A 16,099-nucleotide genomic window follows, 5' to 3' on the forward strand; every position below is an offset into this window, starting at 1 on the left:
CTCCAAATCACACCAAAATCCCATAAACTGCAACTTCCCATCTTTAGAATCCACTGGCATCTTGGAAGGGACTGTACAGCTCAATCCCACCTGGAGAAAGAAGGGATTCTTCCCAGTGAGCTTACATCCAGCTATTATTAATAATGTAAGATTTAAAATATAACACTAAACACACCAAAATGACAAACCTCATTTTTCTTTACTGTCACAAGGCCCATGAAAACAAACCCTGTTAACTTTCCCCACTCATGTCCTCCCCCCAGATAAATGAGGCAGTTTTCACTGTTTAATATAAGTTACAGTTGATGGTGGAGGGAAGAATGAGGAGACACCACCAATTTCCATGTCAAACCCAGCAGGTCAACTCTAAAGAAGAGAGAATAAAACAGGATTGGGGCAGGAGCTGGTCAGATGTTGTTCTAAAGGGTGCCAAAATCACCTCCAAGCAAACAGCAGGAGAAGATAAACCCCTAAAAACCAGTCTGTCTGTTCAGGGACTCAGCTGTGAGGAACTGGACACACACAGAGGCAGCTGGAACAGTTCTTTCCTCAGGCTGAGCTTTCCAGCCAGGGCACTCAAGTCAATCAAGTGCTTTCCCAGAGGATTCCATGGTTGCCAACCACCCTTCAGGATGTGGCTCACAGGAGCACAGATCCTTTTTCAGGTCAGAAGAGCAGCAAAAATGACAAGAGATGCCCAATTCAGAGCTCTGTTCAAAAACCTGAAAAATAAAAATCAGTAGAACTCTGAAGCCCAGCTGTGGGCCCTGGAATCTCAGATCCAAGGGAAAACTGGAAAGGCTTTTTGCAAGGATTGACATGGTGTTGTCCATGCAACATTTCCATCCCTCCCATGGCCTCTTCCCTCAGAGTCCCCAGCAGCAGCAGCTGGAGCAGCACATGGAAGCTGCAGATGGAACTGCTGCCCACCCAGCCTGAGCTGCACAAGGATCCTGCTGACAGGAACCCCAATATTCCCTCCCAGGGGCTCTGCAAACACTTCCCACCTGTTCTCTCTGCTCCAGGTAGACACTGCAGGCAAAATCCCGTCTCTCCTTTGGGGCAAGGCCAGGAGCCCAAAATCATACTCAAAATGCTGGATTCTGGCCCATTTCTGCATCTGGAGAGATGGGGGTGCAGCATTATCCAGAGAAACTTCCTGTGCTTCACACTCCAACTTGCAAACCCAGCCCTTGGACAGTGGGTTTATAAGGACCACAAGTCACAAACCAAAGAGAATTAATTTTAAACCATGACACTTCATTCTCTGTGGTAGATTCTTCTATTCTATGCCATGAAACACATCTTCAGTTAGGCTGCAATTAATGGGTCTGAAGCCTGAAGTAACAAAACCAAACAAAACAACCCCAGGTTACCTTACAAAGGCTGAAAGCCATAATAAATATGTTTTTTTCTTAAAAAATAAATGTGTTTTTCTCTTCAAAACATTTTTCAGGTATACATGACATGTACAAGATACAGGGTGTAGTGTGTTGATGCTGGCTGGATGCCAGGCACCCATCAAAGCCTCTCTCTCACTCCCCTCTGCAGCTGCACAGGGGAGAGGAAATAGAACGAGGGGTTCATGAGTTGAGATAAGGACAGGGAGAGATCCCTCATCAAATATGGTCATGGGAAAAACAGACTCAAATTAGAGACATTAACTGAATTATTGCTGACAAAATCAGAGCAGGAAAAGTAAAATAAAACCTTAAAAGTGCCTTCCCCCCACCTCTCCCTCCTGCCCAGCTCTATCTCCTCCCCCAGCAGAGCAGGGAGACAGGAATGGTCAGTTCTGGTCAGTTCATCATCTGAGATTTCTCCCACTGCTCAGGGAGAGGAGTTGTTCCCCTGCTGCACTGTGGGGTTCCTCCCACGGGAGAGTTCTCCAGGAACTTCTCCAATGTGAGTTCATCTCACCAGCAGCAGCTCCCTGTGAACTGCTGCAATGTGAGTCCATGCCACGGGCAACAGTCCCCCAAAGCTGCTGCAGCGTGGGTCACTCTCCTACGGGGTCAGTCCTTCAAGGACAGGCTGCTCCAGCTGGGCAGCAGAGCCCCTCTCTGCAGGGGTCACAGCCTCCTCCCAGGCATCCCCCTGCTCCGGCCTGGGCTCCTCCTCCATGGGCTGCAGGTGGATCTCTGCATCCCCATGGATCTCCAGGAGCTGCAGGTGGATCTCTGCATCCCCATGGATCTCCAGGGGCTGTGCTTAGACTCTGTTAGCAATAAATTTCACTTTGTAACTTTAAGAGGAGCCTGTTCTGTCCTTGGAGCATCTCCCAGTCCTTATCTCAACTCATGAGCCCTGTGTGTATTAACTTTTGTTCCTCTCCTCTGCCCAGCTGTGACAGGGGAGTGCGAGTGAGTAGATGTCATGGGTGCCTGGCATTTGGCCAGGGACAAACCATGACACGTGTCCACTTTCCATGGATCCCATTTTTCCCATGTTCCCCATGTCCCCCATGTCTCCCTTGTCCCCCATCCCACATCCCCCAAGGCCCCACTCCATGTCCAACATTTCATCTCCCCCATCCCCCAAGTCACCCATGTCCCTCATCCCATTCCCCCATTCCATGTCCCCCACATCTCTCATGTTCCCCATTCCCTGTCCCCGTCCTGTGGTCCCCATTCCATGTCCCATCTCCATCCCCCATGTCCCCATTCCATGTCCCATCTCCCACATGCCCCTTGTCTGCCATTCCATGCCCCCATCCCACATCCCCCTTCCATGTCTGTTCCCCTGTGTCCCTCTTGTTCCACATCCCACATCCTCCATCCCCCACCCCCCCGTATCCCCCCATTCCAACTCCATGTGCCCAATCCCAAATCCCCCATATCCCCCATCCCCTGTCCTCAATTCCATGTCCCATCTCATTTGTCCCACACCCCCCATGTCCCTCCCCACAACCCCCACCCACAGCCCCCAGGTCCCCCATTCCATGTCCCCATTCCATATTCCATCCCCCATCCCCCCTCCTCCCCCATCCCCATATCCCAGCCTCTGTCCCTGTGGTGTCACCATGACATCACAGAGGTCCCACTGAGGTCACAGTGCCACCACTGGTACCACCAGTGGTGTCACAGAGTGTCCTGGGGACACAATGGGAGCCAGTCTGGTGGTGGGACATCCCAGACTCCACATCCCGATTCCACATCCCAATCCCAAATCCCGAGGGAGTGCAGAATGAGCTTCTGCCCTCCCACCACCAGGAGGACCAAGGTCAAACTCTGGGGTTGGACAGAGGTGGCCTTAGCCACCACCCCTGAAGGTACTGGCACCCCCTGGACCCCTGTGAATGTCGGGATCTGTCAGGATCCTGACTCAGTTTCCCTCAATTCCCAGAGCGGAAGGAAATTTGGGATGCAGTGGCTGACTTTGTCCTGGACCAGCTCCTGCCGCAGAGAAAGGTCACCTTGGACTTGCCCCCATGTCCCCTCCCGGGGGTCGAGGCCACCTCTGGCTCATCCCAAAATCCCAAAATTCTGCTTCAAGGGGGTGCAGATCCCAAAATCCCAAAATTCCACTTGCAGGGGCTGCAGATCCCCAAACCCCAAAAGCTGCAGTTGCAGGGGGTGCGGATCCCGACCCTCGGTACCCTGGCTGTGGTGCCCTGGCAGGCACGGGTTGGGGACATGGAGGTGACAACGCGGAGGCCGATTTTTTGCCCAGCCAGGAATTTGGTCCAGGGGCACAATTTGATGGATGACTGGGAATTCCTGCCTGGTGAGAGGGGAGGATTTTGGGATGGACATGGCTGGAGTGGGAGGGTTGAGGAATGGGGTGGGAAATGGAGAGTTTGAGGTTGAAAGATGTGAGGAGAAACCAAAAAATCATGAGGAAACCCAAAATAAAACATGAGGAAACCCCAAAAGGACCTGCTGAGAAAGCAAAAATACATGACAAGATAAAAAAAGAAAACACAGCGAGACCCCAAAAACCCATGAGGAGACGCCAAAACTCACAAGGACACCTCATAAAACCAGAAGAAGACCCCCAAAACGCTGGAGAAGACTCAAAAAAACCACAAGAGGGCCTCAAAACCCATGAGAAGACTCCATAAAAGCATGAGAAAATCCCATAAAATCACAAAAAGTCTCCCAAAACCCCCAAGAAGACCCCAAAAACCACAACGAGACCCCATAAAACCTTGAGAAACTCCCAAAACCCCATGAGAAAACCCCAAACCCCCTCCAAGACACCCCAACCCCCATTTTTCATGTCCTCCCAGGGAACCTGGATCCCCTCCAGACATTCGCGGTGGCAACGGCGCTGGGGCTGCCCCGGCGCAGGGTGGAGGGTGCCCTCCAGGCCACCATGTCCCTCCTGTCACGGTGCTTGGGGGCAGGTGAGGATGTGGCCCTGACCCTGAGGGACATCAGAGTCCTGCTGGTGGAGTGGCGCAAGGTCCGGATGAGGTTCTACCACAGCTTTTTGGAGGCAGTGACTGGGAAGAAGAACCTGCAGAAGGGAGTGTTCAAAGTAAGGGGCTTGAGAGGATGGGGGGAGGAGAGTGGGGTGGTCCTTCAAAATTCCCTCATCCATGGGGAGAAGGTCCCACCATCTTCGGGGTCCTCAAGTCTCTTGGCCATGTTGAGGAAATTCCACCATTTTTGCAATGCTTCACCACCTCCTCATCCACATGGAGAAAGTCCCAACATCCTTGAGGTCCTCTTTGGGCTTCTGAAGCGCTGAGTTCCTCATCCATGGGGAGAAGATCCCACCATCTTTGGACTCCTTTGATGTTGGGTTCCTCATCCAAATCGAGGGGGTCCCATCATCTTTGGGGTCCTCAAGTCCCTTGGTCATGTTGAGGAGATTCCACCATCTTTGTGTTCCTCCAACATTCCCTCATCCATGTTAAGGAGGTCCCACCATCTTTGGGGTCCTTTTTGGGCTCCTCCAACGTTGGGTTTCTCATCTTTGGGGTCTTCCATCGCTGAGGCCCTCATCCATGGTAGGAAACTCCAGCTATCTTGGGGCTCCTCCAATGCTGAGTTCCTCATGCATGATGATCCCACCATCTCTGGGGCCTTCTAATGCTGAGTTCCTCATCCTCATGGAGAAGGTCCAATCCATGGAGAAGGTCCCATCCCTGTTCTCCTCCACTGCAGATCCCAGAGCTCCTGGACATGGTGGTGCCCCGGGAGGTCCCTGTGGCTGCCCTGACCTCGTCTGGCTCTGTCATCATCTTCCCCGAGTGTGTCTGGGGTGATCCTGGGGCTCTGGGAATGGGGGGACACCGGGGTGGGACCGGAACAGGGTCTGACCCAACCTGCTCCAGGATTCCATGGATTTAGGGGGCTGGAATTCTGCACTGGGTGGGTCTGGGGGATGGTGGATTTTGGGAAAATATGGTGGATTTGGGGAAAAGAGTAGATTTGGGGAAGATACAGTGGATTTGGGAGAAAACAGGGGATTGGGGGAAAATGTGGTGGGTTTGGGCAAATGGGGTGGATTTGGGGAAAAAGGGGATTTGTGAAAAAAAAGATGGATTTGGGAAAATCATGGTGCGTTTGGGGAAAAAAAAACCAACCAAGTGGATTTGGGGGAAGAACATGGTGGATTTAGGGAAAATGGTGGATTTGGGGAAAAACAGTATATTAAGGAAAATGTGTTGGATTTAGAGAAGAACAAGATGGATTTGGGGAAAATATGAAGGATTTGGGGATAAGGGGGAATTTAGGAAAAACATAGTGGCTTTGGGGAAAAACCAAGTTGATTTTGGGGGAAATGGTGGATTTGGGAAAAATGGGGTGGATTTGGGGAAAACTATGGTGGATTTCTGAGAAGTGGGGTCGATTAAGGAAAAAGCAACATGGATTTGGGGAAAATGTGGTAGATTTTGGAGAAACTATGGTGGACTTGGGAAAAAACAAGGTGGATTAAGGAAAATGTGGCAAATTGAGAGGGAAATATCTTGGATTTGGGGAAAACCATGGTGATTCCAGGGTGATTCTGGGGTGATCTGGAGTTCCCTCCCCAGGTTCCAGAGGGAAATGGTCCAGGCACCACTTCCAAGGGTGCTGCTGCTACAGAGCCTCCAGAACCTCCCCAAGGAGATCCCACAGCCCAGGCAGGAACTGGGGCCACAGATCAGGAAAGATGGGAAAGGCAGGAAAATTGGGAGAGATGGAAAAGGTAAAATTTTAAAAGATGGGGGAAAATGCAAAGAAATGGGGGAAATGCAAAAAAAAGGGGAAAACAGGAATTAATTGGGATAATAAAGTAAAGGAATCAGGGGAAAGGAAAGAAATTGGGGGAAAATCAAGAAAAATTATAAAATATCAAAAAAAGGGGTAATGGCAATTTTTGGGATATAGCAAAAAAATGAGGAAAATAAAGGAAAGGGAGAAAAATAGCAAAAAAAATTGGAAAATGGAAATTAATTGGGTTAATAAAGAAAAGAAGTGGAGGGAAAGGAAAGAAATTGTGTAAAATCAAAGAAAAGAGGGAAAACAGCAAAAAATGAAGAAAACAGGAAATTCTGGCAATAATAAAGCCAAGAAATGGGAAAAAGGAAAGAAATTGGGGAAAAATCAAGGAACAATGAAAACAGAAAAAAATTGAGGAAAGGGCAAAGGGGGATGAGAGTGAAAGGATAAAGAAATGAGGGAAAAAGCAAAGGAATGGGTAAAAAGTGGGAAAGAAATGGTGGAAAGCAACGGGAAAGAGCAGAGAAACGTGTGGGAAAAGGGGAAGAAGAAAAAAAAAATGTGGAAATAAAGGGAAGAAATGTGGAAACAAAGGGAAGAAATGGGACAAGTGACGTCACCTCCAACATGGAGTCACTTTCCTGGTTCCAGAGGCACTTTCTGGAATATCGGGAGCAGAGGAACAACCTGAGGAAGAGACTCTGGAAAACCAGAAAACTCAGGGGAAGAAGCAGAAAGAGAGGAAGTCAGAAATGGTGCTGGGGAAGAAGTCTGGAAAGTCAGAAACCGAATTGGGGAAAAAGAAGTTGGAAACTGAATTGGGGAGAAAGGAAAAGTTGGGAAAATCAGAAACCGAATTGGGGAGAAAGGAAAAATTGGGAAAATCAGAAACTGAATTGGGGAAAAAGAAGTTGGAAACAGAATTGGGAAGGAAGGAGAAATCGGGAATGTCAGAAACTGCATTGGGGAAAAAAGAGAAGTCAGAAAAGTCAGTATCCAAAAGGATGAAGGAAAAGCCGGAAAAGTCAGAAAAGTTGGAAACCAAGGGAAGAAAGAAGAAGTCAGAAAAGTCCCCAGACAGGTAAGGCCAAAGGCTTGGGGAAAATCCAGTGTCCCCCAGCTCAGGATGACCTTTCCCACTGGATCCTTCCAGGGATCATCCTGAGATTCCAAAGGCCAGACAGCACCAGGGCTGCTCTCGGCGCCAGCGCTGGACACGCACAGCCAAAACTCTGTGTGCTGGAGGAGGAAGAGGAGAAGGAGATGGGGAAGAGGTGAAGAAGAAGGAGAAATCCAAGCTGATCAGTCCTCAGGATCCCTGGATCTTCCAAACACCAGTGATCGCCGTGCTGTCAGCATCCAGCTCTGACTGCAGCATTCCTGAGGATCCTGATCCCGAGGAGCCCCCGCCCAGCCCTGTGAGGCCAAAGACAATGAGGACAAGCAACGAGAACTTCTGGCCAGTGCTGGAGGAGCCTCTGGAGTAGGTTGGAATCTCCAGGAATCTCCGGGAATCTTCGGGAGCCATCAATAAATGCCTCTGGTTCAGGGCAGTTGAGGAATGACTGGGAGGAGCTTCCTTCCCTTGCGATCTGTCAGGATCTTCCGTTTTCACCCAGAATTTGCCCTTTTTGCCCCAAATCCCATCAGATCCAATCCCTAATCCCATCAGATCCAAGTCCAAATCCCAACGGATCCAATACAAAGTCCCAACAGATCCAACACCAAATCCCATCAGCCCCAACCCTGTCTTAGGGGTTGGTTCATGGTGTTCGGGGTATCCCATGGCTGTTTGTGCTGGGAATTGTCAGTTTTGCCCCCAGACCTCCTGTCAGGGGACATTGCCAGAGGTGTGAGCTCAGGAGGGACCCTGTGGGGCTGGGGCAGCCCCTTCCCTTCCCCCCCCCCCCCCCCCCCCCCCCCCCCCCCCCCCCCCCCCCCCCCCCCCCTTCCCCCCCCCCCCCCCCCCCCCCCCCCCCCCCCCCCCCCCCCCCCCCCCCCCCCCCCCCCCCCCCCCCCCCCCCCCCCCCCCCCCCCCCCCCCCCCCCCCCCCCCCCCCCCCCCCCCCCCCCCCCCCCCCCCCCCCCCCCCCCCCCCCCCCCCCCCCCCCCCCCCCCCCCCCCCCCCCCCCCCCCCCCCCCCCCCCCCCCTTCCCCTTCCCCTTCCCCTTCCCCTTCCCCTTCCCCTTCCCCTTCCCCTTCCCCTTCCCCTTCCCCTTCCCCTTCCCCTTCCCCTTCCCCTTCCATCGAGGAGCAGCCACATGGGTGACAGAGTGAGTGTGGCTGCCCCGGGTATTGCTGCCCTGGGGTTTTCAGCTCTGCCACCAAAGCCTGCCTGCTCCTCCCTGCTCCCCTGCCGCCCGGAGCCCGGAGCCAGCGCGGGCGGTGCTGCCTGGGGCCAGGGCTGTCCCCGCCGGGTCACTTTCTGTGCCATCACCGCCTGGGAAGGTCCTGCCCCGGGACCGCAGCGCCCCCTGCCGGCTGCGCGAGTCATTGCAGCGCCCCCTGCCGGGCTTGGCCAGAACTGCACCAAAGGGGAAAGTGAGGCCTGACGGGTGGGAAACTCCTGCATTGTTCGGTTGTTGCTGTTCTGTTCTGTTCTGTTCTATATATGTATATATTTGCTAGTGAAGAACTGTTGTTCCTTTTCCATATATTTGACAAGGATGTCCTGTTATCACAAAGCGATAATGTGGAGGGAGGGCGTTATCTTTCCACTCCAGAAATGTTCCCACCTTCCTGGGCACACATCTGTTTTTAAACCAAGACATTAACCTACCCAGTGACCTAACACAGCCCCCTTTGATGTCACACAGCTGCCCAGTGATTTGACATAGCCTGCCTCTATGATGTCAGAGTCTGCTCTGTGATGTCACACAGTTGTCCCATGACCTCACAGCCCACTCTGTGATGCCATTCATCTGCCCTGTGATGTAACAGCCTGCTCTGTGATGTCATACAGGTGCCCTGTGATGTCACAGTCCATGCTATGACATCACACAGCCTGTGGGAATGCTGGAATTCTCTTCTGCTCCTGGAGAACTTGGGGTGTCTGGCTGAGCAGGAAAGGTGACCCTGAGCCAGGAGCTTTCCTTTGCTGGCATAGAAAGACCTTCCCAGCACTGTGTCCTTGGCCAGGAGGGATTGTGCCACAAGAGCTGTCCCTGCCCTGCAGGGTTTGACATGGAAAGTCGTGGTGCCATTTAGCGTAGGAATGAGAATCACTCACTGTATGCAAATTCTGATTTTATTACAAAGCCATACAGTAGATATACTTTTCAGTGTGATAAGTTCTCTCTTAGTTGTTTTCTCAGCCTTTTCACAGTTTCTCAATACAGCTTGTTATTCTTTCCAGGAGAGAGAAAGAATCTGCTGATCTGCTTCAGATCCTGTGCTGATCAATACTTTTCTGCATCCTTTCAGGTTCTTTGGTTTCTCATGGGATCATGGGGGCCTCTTCCTCTGCAACCCCACATCTGCCCCTTCTGTTTTTACTGAGGTTATGGATAAAGCTAAGGAAACCATGACTTGTTTTTGTGTACTTTTAACATTTTTAACTGTTTTTAACTCTTTTGAAAAGGACAAGACAGAGAATTAAAAAGGCTATTATTGCCAAACAACCTGTCCAATGAAAACCCAAACTCGTAAGTTTATTCCAGTGAACTGTGAAAAACGAGGTTCACTCTCCTGTTAGGATTAAAAAGGTTTAATAAAAGACAATAGGGGACAGATAAAAGCAAAAGGTCAGCGCTGGGTGCTTTGGCATTCAGCCAGAAAAGCACCCCTGGAATGGACAGAGACACCCTTTCCATACCCTTCAGCCTAATGCATATTCATAAACAGTTACACATATTCCTATTTCTCTCCAAACTCTTTTGCACGTTCTGGGAACTGATCCGCCTCCTGGCAGCATGCGCAGTCGTCTGTCACTGATCTGTTCTCACTCCCAGATTGTGGTTCCTGCAGCGCCAGGAGCTGATAGTTGCAGTGTCAGAGGCAGGGTCCGGCCGGGGGATGGGATCCAGTTCAAGCAGACACTTCAAGCATTCGAATCCAACCAGAACAGCTATTTTACTGCTATTAAACTCAGCTGGTACTAGAAAGAAAGACCTTAGTCATCATTGCACAGCAACTTTTCCCAGCCAGGCTACCTCTGTAAGAAAAGAATTCAAACAATACACAGAGTATCCATTGGGATCTTTGCGAAAAGCCAACATGATGACATGGATTGATCACAGGGACATTGGGGACACTGGGGACATTGGGGATGTTGGGGACATTAATGGGACATTGGGGACACATTGGGGGATTTGGGGACATTAGGGACGTTGGGGGAAATTTGGGATAACATTGGGGGAATTTTGGGAGTTAAATGGGAAAATTTGGGGGAAATTTTGGGGAAAAATTTGGGAGAAGTGGCAGAAATTTTGGGGAAGTTTGAGGGGAAAATTTTGGAGGAAATTGGGGAAATTTTGGGGAGGTTTTGGGGCAAATTGGGGGAAACTGGGGAAATTTTGTGTGAGTTTGGGGAAATTTTTGGAAGTTTTGGGGAAATTTTGGGGAAAATTGGGGAATGTTTCGGGATGTTTTTAAAGAAAATGGGAGAAATTTTGGGGGAAATTTTGGGGGAAATTTTGGGAAAATTTGAGGAAGTTTGGGGGAAAATTTTGGGGAAAATTGGGGGAAATATTGGGGAAGTTTGGGGAGAAATTTTGGGGAAAATGGAGGAAAGTTTGGGGGAAATGTTGGGAAAATTTGAAATTGGGAAAAAATTTTGGGGAAATTTTGGGGGAAAATTTGAGGAAATTTTGGGAATTTCTGGGAAATTTGGGGAGAAAACTTGGAAATGAGGGAAATTTGGGGGAAATTTTGGGGAGGTTTCAGGGAAGTTTGAGCGAAATTTTGGGGAATTGGGGGAAAATGTTGGGGAAGTTTGGGAGAAAATTTTGGGGGGAAAATTGGGGAAATTGAGGGTGAAGTTCAGAGAAAAATTTTGGGAAAATTTGAGAGAAATTGGGGAATTTTGGGGAAGTTTGGGGAGAAATTTGGGAAAAATGAGGGGGAAACTGGGAAATTTTGGGGTAAAATTTTGGGGAAGGTTGGGAAGAAATTTTGGTGGAAATTTTGGTGAAAATTTTGGGAAAATTTGAGGGAAATTGAGGAAATTTGGGGGAAATTTGGGAGAAAACTTGGGAGAAATTGGGGCCATTTTAGGGAAATTTGGGGGAAATTGGGGAAAATTTGGAGAAATATGGGGGAAATTTGAGGGGAAATGTGGGGAGAAACTTTGGGGAAAAATTGGGGTGAAATTTGAGGGAAATTTGGGGAAATTTTGGGGAAGTTTAGGTGAAAATTTGGGGAAAAAATGGGGAAAGTTTGGGGATTTTTTAAAGAAAATTCTGGGAAATTTTGGGAAAATTTGGGAAATTTCAAAGAAGTTTGGGGGAAAATTTTAGGGAAGTTTGGGGGAAAATTTGGGGAAATATTGGGGAATTTGGAGGGAAATTCTGGGGAAGTTTGGGAGAAAACTTTGGAAAAAATTGGGAAAGTTTGGGGGAATTTTGAAGGAAAATTCTGAGAAAATTTGGGGAAAATTTGGGGGATTTTTTTGGGGAAAATTTGGGGGAATTGGGGAAAATTTGGGGAATGAATTTGAGAAATTTGGGAAATTTTGGGGGAAATTTGGGGGAAATGGGGAAAAATGCAAATAGAATGGGGAAAAAGGAGTAAAATTTGGGGAATTTTTGGGGGGAAATGGGGAAAATTGTGGGAAAATGGAGGAAAATTGAGAAAATGGGGAAAATTGGGGAAAAATTGGGAAAAAAGGAAAATTTGGGGGAAAACTGGGGAAAATTGAGAAAAATGGGAAATAAATTGGGAAAATGGGGGAAAGTGGGGGAATTTTGGGGAAAAAGGGAACTAAATTGAGAGGAAATGGGGGAAATAGAAGAAAATGGGAAAAAATTTGGGGAAATTGGGGTTAAAATGAGAATAAATTAGGGAAAAATTGGGAAAATTTGGGGGAAATTGGGGAAAATTGGGGAAAATGGGGATATTTGGGGGAAATGTGCTGGAAAATTGGGGAAGTTTTGAGTGGAAATTGGGGAGTTTTGGGGTGGAAAGGGGACATTTGGGAACATTGGGGTTGTTGGGGACACTTTGGTGTCACCTTGGTGCCATTTGGTGACAATTTGGTGCCATTTGGTGTCATTTAGTGTCCCTTTAGTGCCACTTGATGCCATTTCAGTGCCATTTGATGTCACTTGGTGCCACTTTTTGCCACTTTGGTGTCACTTGATGTCCCTTTAGTGCCACTTTGGTGCCATTTGATGCCATTTAGTGTCACTTTAGTGACTTCTAGTGACATTTAGTGCCACTCTGGTGCCATTTAATGCCATTTTTTGTCACTTTGGTGCCATTTAGTGTCACTTTGGCGCCATCTAGTGTCACTTTGCTGCCCTTTAGTGCTATTTGGTTCCATCTAGTGTCACTAATGCCATGTAGTGCCATTTCAGCGCCATTCAGTGTCACTTTGGTCCCATTTAGTGCCATTTTGTGCCATTTTTTGCCACTTTGCTGCGCTTTAGTGCAATTTAGTGCCATTTTGGTGCCATTTAGTGCCACTTTGTGTCACTTGGTGCCACTTTGTGTCACTTTAATGCCACTTAGTGCCATTTGGTGTTACTTGATGACCCCTGGTGTCACTCTGGTGCCATTCAGTGTCACTGTGGTCCCATTTGATGTCACTTTGATGTCATTTGGTGTCATTTTAGTGCCATTTAGTGCCACTTTGGTGCCATTTAATAACTCCTGGTGTCACTTTAGTGCCATTTAGTGTCACTTCAGTGCCATTTAGTGCCACTTTAATACCATTTAGTGCCATTTGAGGCCATTTAGTGTCACTCTGGTGCCATTTAGTGCTAATTTGGTGCCATTTGATGTCACTTTGGTGCCACTTTTTGCCATTTTAGTGCCACTTAGTGTCATTTAGTGCCACTTTGGTCCCATTTAGTGCAATATAGTATCACTTTGGTGCCATTTAATGTCCCTTTGGTCCCACTTGTGGCCAATTTCTGCCACTTAAAATGGCATTTTTTGTCACTTTAATGCCATTTAAAAAAAATTAATGCATTTTTATCAGTTTAATGCCATTTGGTACCCCTTTGGTGCCATTTGATGCCACTTTGATGCCATTTAGTGCCACATCAATGCCATTAAGTGCCACCTCAATGCCACTTTGGTGCCATTTTTTGCCACTTCAATGCCACTTTCTCCCACTTTGGTGCCATTTGATGCCATTTTGATGCCATTAAGTGCCATTTCTTGCCACTTTGGTGCTGTTTTTTGCCACTTCAATGCCACTTTCTCCCACTTTGGTGCCATTTAGTGTCACTTTAGTCCCATTTGGTGCCATTTTTTGTCACTTTAATGCAGTTTTTTTTCATTTCAATGCCATTTTTCCCCATTTTTGTGCCATTTTGATGTCACCTGCTGTCTCCTCACTGACCTGCAGCAATCCGTTCTGCAGTCATTGTCACCTGTGCTGGTCGGTGATGTCACTGTGTGCCCAGGGGCTGCTTGGTGTCATTTAGTGCCATTTGGTGTCACTCAGGTGCTATTTAGTGTCACTTTGGTCCCATTTAGTGCCATTTAGTGCCACTTTGACACCATTTAGTGTCACTAGATGTCAGTTTGGTGCCACTTAGTGTCACTTTGGCTCCATCTGGTGCCATCTAGTGTCACTTTAATGCCATTTAGAGCTATTTGGTGCCACTTAATGTCACTTTCTGCCACATTAGTGCCATTTAGTGCCATTTAATGTCACTTTAGTGTAATGTTTTGCTATGTGTTGTCATTTAGTGCCACTTTGGTGCCATTTGCTGCCATTTACTGCCATTTGGTGTCACTTCGATGCCTTTTGATGCCTTTTACTGCCATTTGGTGCCATTTTTTGTCACTTTAATGCCATTTTCTCCCACTTTGGTGCCATTTTGATGCCACCTGATGCTACCCCGATGCCACCCTGATGTCACCTTGTCCCCTCTCAGTGACCTGCAGCAATCCATTCCACTGTGATTGTCACCTGCGCTGATTGCTGATGATGTCACTCTGATGACGTCACTCTGATGACGTCACTCTGTCCCCCAGTGCCCTGCCTGTCAATCTGTTCACTGCCATTGTCACCTGCTGTTGGGGAAGATGGAATAGGAAAGCCTTATAAATATGATTACCTGGCAAAAGATGCTGAGAATATGGAGATTGAAATGAAGACAAGCTCTGAGTTCCTGAACAGCTAGAAAACAATGGTATGGCTGACTGGAGGTAATCCCCTTCTTGGTGAAACAATCCCCTCTGCCTGCAGACAGCTCCAAGGGTCAGAGCAGACCCTGCCTGATGGCAGAGGGGCCAAAAAGCAGTTTTTAGGGTTTAAAATATAACCCCATAGGGTAATGTGATAATTCTTATAGGTTGTGTGTAAATGTTGTAGGGTTTGTAGCTTGTTCTAGATTGGTTAAGGAGAATTAGAATATTCAACACAGAGGATGATTTATTGTATTGTAAACAGCAGCTCGCTCTCTTGGCATCTCTCTCTCTCTCTCTCACTGCTCTGAGCTGCTCTGGGCTGTGTCTGGCAGCCCCTGGCAGCTCTCCTACACCCACACTTTCACAACAAACCCCATGCTCTCAGACCTGACTGCAGAGATCTCTCCTCTCTGTCCCGACCGTCCAAAACCAACAAACAGACCCTCTAATCCTTCAGGCTCTAAATCCTACAGACCTACAAAATCCTACATATTTACACTTCAACCATCCTTATTTCTTTGATCTTTTGCCCTTCCACCAGCACGGCGCCCGTCCAGGGCTGAAGGCTGATAACAGTTCTGGCCTTGTGGATTCCCTTAATCTTATCAAGATAAAAGGGGGCAAAAGGAATCCTTTTGAAACTGAGCACAAGAAATCACTAATAATATTAATGACTTATGAGAAGTAATTTGCATAACCACTCCTATCCTGGGGAATGTAATGAATATTCATGAATTTTACCGACAACAGTGTGCCTTTGGAGCTACTGAGGTGTGTGTTTGGAGGAGAGAATTCCCCACACACCTGGTGCACTGAATAAAGCAAATACCCACTGCTCTGACTTGGTCTCTGAAGTGTCTCTGGGCTCGATTGGGGCGAATCAGTATCAACAATTTCCAATTGATATTGATCCAGAGCACCTCCTAATGCAGTCTGAATAGATATGAACATCAAGACCCTTTATGGCTGACAATCAATCAGACTCTGTCCCTAACACCCACCCCACCATTTCCCTCATCCAAGCCCTGGGACTCAGAGCAGCCTTGTGCAAATCTCACCTTCCTCCACTCCAGGCTGCACCTGCAGCTTTCAGCTCCTTGGCACAAACTCCCAGCTGCTTTCCTTGGAGAAGGAGCTGCCTGAGACACAGAGGGATGTTCATTTATTGTCAGCAAACTGAACCAAAGGAATGCAGAGCTCTATTAAAAAAACCAAAAAACCAAAAAAACCCAAAAAACAAACAGAAACCCCACAAACAAACAAACAAAAAAAAACCCAAATAAACCAAAACAAACAAACAAAGTCTGCAGGATATTAAATCCACTTTCCATAGCAGGCAGTCTCAGACCAATGGAAAACACGTTCTGTGCCCAGCACAGATCCCAAGATGCCCCCAAACCCTCCCTGCCCCAGTTCTGTCCAGATTTGCTCTTTGCACACACGAGTCACACACTGAAGTCATGAGCTCCCTGCATGGCCAGAGGGAGGAAAAGAGAGAAAGTGGATGAAGAGCTCTCTTGTGCAGAGCTACAGCTGCACTAATCCCAATATTCTGGGGTCACAGGAACTTGATCCAACACCCTCTGCAGCATCTGTTCCCTGGAGGTCCTGGTTCTGGGCTTGGGGTTCTGTGCTTGTTCT

At 48.2% G+C, this 16,099-nt stretch overlaps 1 long non-coding RNA gene across 1 annotated transcript; it reads left to right on the plus strand.

Annotated features, from left to right (window-relative positions):
* The first annotated feature begins 6,085 nt into the window (after window positions 1–6,085).
* LOC146421883 (uncharacterized) lies at window positions 6,086–7,419 on the plus strand. Its single transcript, XR_014848429.1, has 3 exons — window positions 6,086–6,141; window positions 6,807–7,236; window positions 7,309–7,419. It is a non-coding gene; the product is annotated as an uncharacterized LOC146421883 (long non-coding RNA).
* The last annotated feature ends 8,680 nt before the right edge of the window (window positions 7,420–16,099 follow it).

The sequence above is a fragment of the Lichenostomus cassidix genome, unplaced genomic scaffold (assembly GCF_008360975.1).
Source record: "Lichenostomus cassidix isolate B80296 unplaced genomic scaffold, HeHo_3.0 HiC_scaffold_46, whole genome shotgun sequence".
NCBI lineage: Eukaryota > Metazoa > Chordata > Aves > Passeriformes > Meliphagidae > Lichenostomus > Lichenostomus cassidix.